Source organism: Hipposideros armiger, unplaced genomic scaffold, assembly GCF_001890085.2.
Source record: "Hipposideros armiger isolate ML-2016 unplaced genomic scaffold, ASM189008v1 scaffold_96, whole genome shotgun sequence".
In the NCBI taxonomy this organism is placed as follows: Eukaryota; Metazoa; Chordata; class Mammalia; order Chiroptera; family Hipposideridae; genus Hipposideros; species Hipposideros armiger.
Window position 1 is genome coordinate 3,076,712 of NW_017731446.1, and position 6,644 is coordinate 3,083,355.

The window sequence follows — 6,644 nt, forward strand, 5'->3', positions numbered from 1 at the left end:
AGGGTGCAACATAGCAGTATCTCCTTTTGTGTGCCCACCCACCTGCCTCCCGACCGTTCGTTCCCTTTGTTCCCTCTTTCATATTGTCTGCACCCCAGCCCTTCCCCCTTGCTGCCCTCTCACTCGGCAGTCATCTCCATCTCCCCATTTTGCCTCCCAGATGACCGTCCCCTTCCCTTCCGCATCGTTTCCCCGCTATCCTGCATTTTCTAGACAATCTTTCAATGCTGTGGCCCCTTTTTTCCCTTACTAACGGTTCCCCTCTTTCCTGCCACAGTTCAAGGAACAAGAGGAAGGGAAAAAAATTACCAGGGCACTGCCCTTCTGGGATTTAAGCACGTTCTCAGTGGGTGGCTTTTGTTTTTCTCTCTCACTGGCTTGTAAGGCCCTGGGGGCAGGGACTCCAGTCTTGCTCCGCTCTGGGGAAGACGGGCAGGACTGTTAGGCTTTAATTAGGGCAAGGCCTCAGACAGGGGAGAAGACGTACGCAGGCAAAAGGAAAAAGAATTTCAAAATATCCATTTGGCAGCAATAACCACGGAGTAAGGAAGAGGTTTATTTTATTATATAAAGAAAATCATGAAAACTCTCACTATTTTCACGAACACAGAAAGAATATTTACACTGGCATTTTAAAAAACAAAGAACCAGAAAGCAAACCCCCTCCAAAGGCCAAATATAGTGAGGGTACATGCCAAGTGCTAGTCACTCCAAGTGCTAGTCTCAAACCCTGAGCAGGAATAGCTGCAGAAGCAAGGAAGCCATTAAGGGGAAAGATGCAAAATGAGTTACAAGATCAAAGGAACAATTTTCTGGTCGTTGAGACATTTAGGCCATGGCAAAGCCATGCTGGGATCACCTAACAAAGACAAGTGCTTTGGCAACTGGTCTTTGATTTACCTGCTGCCCACAAAGCCTGCTGCAGAATAGCCAGCAGGGAGACCCCCTGTTGCCAGGCAGGAAAGGTAAAAGAGCAGAAGCATCTTGATTGCATCACAAATTCAAATTTTTGCATTCAAAGTCTTCTCAACTTAACATCTGCTCATGAATACGAAAGAGTGGCAGCCTGTTATGGAGGTCACCTGGCAATGCAGGCAGACCAGCTTGAAGCAGGGCAGCCAGACATACGGTGGCTTATTAAGAGCCAAGACATCTTGGTAAGGTAATGAGTAGGAGACACAGAGTCCCAGGGAAGAACCATCCTTGCCCTTGGCTGAGATGCCCCTAAACTTAAGGCTGGGCTTCAGAAAACAGTCTAAAAGACCACTATGAGAACAGCACCGCCATTCATTTATTTCTGGGATAGAGAGGACACACAACTGTGCCTGTCCATACAATGTCCTAGCCGTGTGTTGGAACCTGGTCCGGAGTTTCATAGGGAGTTTCATATCATATTCCATTTGACCTGGGTTGTAGCAGTGTCTGTCCCACAGTAGATGCTCAACAAATGCTTGAAGAAGTGAACTGAATTGTTGAAACTCTCTCTCCCACTAATGGTTGACACTCTACTAGACAGGACTAGAACAGTCTTCATGCAATGGGATGTTTCATGGTTAGTCAAAACCAAGTGTAAAGAGTCAGCCAGGCCACCTCTAACGTGTGGTAAGTCCACTGAATTATGAATCCACTTTAGAAGATGCTTCTGAAACACTTGAAGGGCCTTATAGTTTCTAACTTGTATATATGGCAAACCTATCCCTTTGTTCTCAAGCCTTCATCAGCTGACTAACCTAAAAGACATGAAAGAGTTCTGATTTTTAAGGAGAATTTTCTTAATAATATTTGTTCAGATAGAGAAATGTCACTCCAAGTAGTAAGTCCTTTAGAAAGCCACCGACAGCCAAAGAGGTCTGCAGAACTGAAGAGTTTTAGGCATTAGAGGACAATGACAATTTATTGACAAAATAGACAGACCCTTCCACCATTCACCTCTGAAGGAAAATAAAAGACATGGCTATCTCAATGTTTGGCCATGCGTTTAAACTCTGGAATTCTTATGAAAAAGGAAGCAAAAAGCTTCCCAGAAATTTTTTGCTCCAAAGAGCCTTTCTTCTGTGGATTTCTTGGGTTAGCCCTGAGCTGTGTCAGAATTTCATCACCACCTGGGACTACAATGTCCAGAGTTTCACTGCACATTCTTAGGCAGTTTTGGGGTGGGACTGGGTCAAAGGCAATGATGCCACTGGCACCAATCCTGGGAATTTGACTAAACCCAGGCATGGGGGCCTGACCCACCTTCTCACTTTAGGGGAAGCTTGGATAAATAAGGCTTAACCCACAAAGTCATCAGACCTGGCTCGGATATAGATAGTGGCAGTTACACTAAGAAAGGAAAGGCACTCCTCTGCCTGGAAATGCTCCCCACCAGTTCTTCGCCTGGCTGGACCCATCTTACCATCTCTGCTTAAATACCACCCCCCTTAGGAAGGCTATCCCTGGCCAAGCATGCTAACGTGACTCTCCTCCTCCCAACACATCACATTGCTTTTTAAATTTTTATTTTATTTTCTGTCTTTGCATTTGTCTTCTTTAATGACTTGTTTACATGTTTATTTCCCCACAACCACCACCATCACCACTGCCTACCACACTAGAGAAAGGTCCATGAGAAGTAGGCCCTGGTCTCTCTTGTTTGTTATTGTATTTCCAGTCTCTGAAACATACGTGGCATATAGTAGGTGCTCAATAAATGTGTCAACCAGAAACTCAAAGGCTAAGCATGATTTAGTATTAGAGAGAAAGGTGCTAGATCTTTTTCTAGCTTCTTCTCCCTATATCAACCAATTGTAAGACATGGTCTGGCTACCAGTCTATGTATTGGGGAGCCCTGGTAATTGTTGAGGTAGACCAACATCACTCTAGGAGCAAGTGATGCAATCTCTTTTAATTAGAAGATACTGACACAACAGATATAAATCTGGATGAAGATATTTTGGATGATTGAATGTAAGATTTCCCATTTACCTGACTAAACAGATCGTTACCATGGACAGGTTGAAAAGAAAAAAAAAAAAAAGCCTGAGTTAAGGCTTGGAAAAAAATTTCCTATTTTCCAAAGGAAAAAAGAGTTGGGAATTTCATACTATAAATCACTCAGGCAGAAAACTACAAATTTGCCCATTTCATTTTGGTGAGAACAAAGCAGTTGTTTGCACATTCTTCTGGGGCACCTGCTCTGGCCTGCCCAGTGTAAACACCTTAGCCTAAAAGTGTAAACGGGCTAAGCACAGCCTTCTAAACAATGAAAAGGGGTAAGTGCCATCCTCCACAACTGGTAGGTAGGTTTTTTGGCTAATCTAGGAAATCCAATAATAATTGTAAATGGGTAAGTTTAGAAAAGCTTTGTGCCTTGTAAACACTTCTGTGAACTATGAAGGCAAGGCATTAAGGCAAAACACAACAAAGTAATAAATAATCATTATTCTTCCATTCACTGGTCTATTTATTAGAATGACAATGGTACAATATACTTCCCAACAGTCTTATTTGGCTTTCAAGCTCCTTGAATTGTGTTTAAAATTCTTTTAGGCTAGACCAAGAGCAACAAAAATGAAAAATGCCACACACAAAAAAAATTATTAGGGATGAAAATCTCCAAGATGACGCAACCATGCTTGAGTTCAGAACAAAAGGATCGACATTTTATAAAGAAGAAATACACTGTTGAATCTATCAGGCATTCATTTTTATGGTAAAACAATTCCATTGCATCATTTAATCTTGTGATTAAGATTCAAATGGGTTCAAAATGATTAATTTGTACTGGCCTATCAAAATAGAAGACAAGGTAGTAATCTTTCGGAATAGCAATAGTGTCTTAATTACAAATTCCTGACTCAGTATTTGCTCAAGAGCAAATGACAATTAGCTTGATCCTACTGCAACTGTTAAAGCTAATACCACTGAAATAAACAGGCAACACTGAATCAGGTTTCTGACATTTCCCTTCAGTTTACGATCTTCTGACTGATGCTGTATTCAAAATGTACTTAGTCATTTTAAGGCACAGGCAAGAAGGAAAATGGCTCCCGAATAGCCAAAAAAAAAAAAAAAAGGTGTTGCAGGAAGGATATTCATGGATACCCACCCAAAGAACGAAATCACAATGAGATGAATCATGTTCTAATACAATTGAGCCAGAGAAAAACTCCAAGCAAAATATTTAAGTTGGCCTCCAAACAACACAACAACACAACAAACCCTTAGCCCGTAAGAGGTTTGATTTTACAGTGCTTTGGAATACTAGACACATTGCTAGAATACAGCAACTATTTACACAAATGGTTCTGAATCTCAAGGTTCTTCACATCGGAGCAAACCTCAGGGAGGTTTGTGGTTTGTCAGCATCTTTCTACTCACACACCTACAAAGACGTTTCCACAAAGGCTCAAAGTGCACTTATCATTGGGGGGGTGGGTTTGGGTTTGGGTCTTTCTCTACAGAGAGCTCTGAGGTTACCAATGGAGGGATCAGGGAAAATAAGAACATAAGCATTTTCTGATTCTCAGAATTTCTGAGATACCTTTTGTTTCAGTGGCGCTGGTGAACTCGTGATAATGAAACTACACCTTTGTACACAAACCTTGACCAGCATCTTGGAGCACATTACAAAGAAAACCTTAATTTTGAAAGTATTGAACACAAAGGAGGGGAATAAAAAAAAAAGCTCTCACTGTGCAAGCTTTCTCTATATGTGTAGAAATATGGCTCAGTTTTTAAACCTTGAAGACCGCATTAAAAAATGCTTAAAACTAGTTCAGACTGAGGGGGAAAAAACTGTAAATGTTTCATTAAACATTTGTTTCTTTTTTTAAGACAATTTTTTGCATATCTGTATTGCATTTTTAAATGAGGTTTGGTTACCAAGGAAACAGGTTCTGGCCCAGTGTTAATCTGAAACTAAAATATATTTGAGACGTTAACCTCAAAGGAAAGAGCCCATGAAATTGTTTTGAAAAGTGTCAGAATTTGGTACTTACAGAACCACAGCTGTATGGTCTGCAGTGAACCATCCTGGGGACTCTGTTTCATTCAGTGAAGCTCTTTTTCTTCTAACAGGGCCATCCACATTTAATATTTCCCCCTTTAAAAATTATAACTCCTCATCTCCCCAAGTAATAGATATATAAATAGTGTATTTATTCTTACATATTCTCTAAAATTAATTTGGAAGCAGATAAGTTTTTATTTTCATCTTTCATATAGCACGTTTAAAGACCGCTTCTTAAAATTTAAATATTTTAAATGTTTCATATTGAGCTTGTTTGCGCTCTTTGAAATTATCTCCAGAAACCCATTTATTTTTAGTTTCAAGCTAAAATGGAGCTGAATCAACAGACTTTTCAAAAAATTCTTTTGTTGTCTAATGGCGCCACACCTATCATATATATGATTTTTTAAAAAGGAAATCATCTCACTTTTATAGCAGAATCATTTTATAAGTTTATGAAAGCTCTATATATTTCTATAGTATCTGGATAAAAAAGACTATCCAATTTAATAACCCCCCCACAAAAAATTAGAACTGTCTTATTCAATTTTTGTTTTATAAGTCATATTTTAATCCATCTACTATCTTGCTGCATGGCTCAAATTCTAAAAAACATGCAAATTTCAACCTACCTGTATGTATCACTTAGTGCAGTGCTAGCATGACAAGACACTCAGCCATTTTTATGTAAAGCGATGGAGACCAACTGATTTCTCCGTCTTCTTGCTCACAAGTTTTAGATGCAATTGTCACACACACACAAAATCATACGCAGAACAGCTTGAATGTACTGTGATCACGAGAACTGAATTTATCAACAGGAAAACAGGATTGAAAAAAGAAGTTTCTCATCCAAGGTTTCTCTGAGACTGCAACCAAAGAGGTGGTGTGTTGAATTTTTTTTCCCTTCCTCCTCTGAGAGTTCAAAGCCCGGAGCTGACCACTGCAAAGGCCACTGTCACATTTGCTGAAAATCAAACCACTGATACCAGCACTGAAAATACAAATTTGAGAACCAAGTTGTTTGCACACACCATGGAGCGCATCAGAGTTAAAAATAGATTCCACCTTGCCTCCTACCTGCATAATAAATATGTAAGTTTCAAGTGTTTAATTTGATATTCACATTAATTAACAATACAACATACATTATTTAAAAGACAGCAAATGCAAGAAGAAAGGGGAGACACCATCTGGTAGCAGAGTTTTGTTGTTGTTTTTGTTTATAGGGTGTGTTTTTTCTTTTTGGCTTTGTTAAAAAAAAAAAAAAGTAAAATCCTATTTTGAATGTGATGAAAAGCAAACATCCAGAAGCAAATGAATCGGAACTGAAAGGTGATATTGAAATATCTAAGGCTGTAATGAGGCAAAAACAAGTCTTCACCACCAGATGATAGGGCATACAGAGCATTTACATACTCACATCTGAAATACTAGGCAACGTGTAATGAATTCTACACACAGCATGCACACACAGCACAAGCACGGCTAATCCTGCCTGCCATCTTAGGCTCGCAGGAGCAAGATACGCACTGCATGCAGCACACAAGCACTGGGGAAGGAGGAGGCAAGGGACAGCTCACCTTAAATGCAGTATCTGATTAATGTTGTAAGTGACATTGCATATCAGCCTCAGAGTCTTGGTTCAACTGGG

At 39.9% G+C, this 6,644-nt stretch overlaps 1 protein-coding gene across 4 annotated transcripts in view; it reads right to left on the minus strand.

The window, feature by feature from the left end:
• Positions 1–6,644, minus strand: part of ZBTB38 (zinc finger and BTB domain containing 38) — a 113,929-nt gene that overhangs the window by 45,642 nt on the left and 61,643 nt on the right. For 2 of the 4 annotated variants that reach the window (XM_019645965.1, XM_019645964.1), the window contains exon 4: positions 6,574–6,639. The exons of 1 other annotated variant lie outside the window; for it this stretch is intronic. The gene's annotated coding sequence lies outside the window, so the exon portion shown is untranslated. Of the gene's footprint in view, positions 1–5,622; positions 5,985–6,573; positions 6,640–6,644 lie in introns of all 4 variants that reach the window. One more of the 4 variants, XM_019645966.1, reaches the window with a different exon arrangement.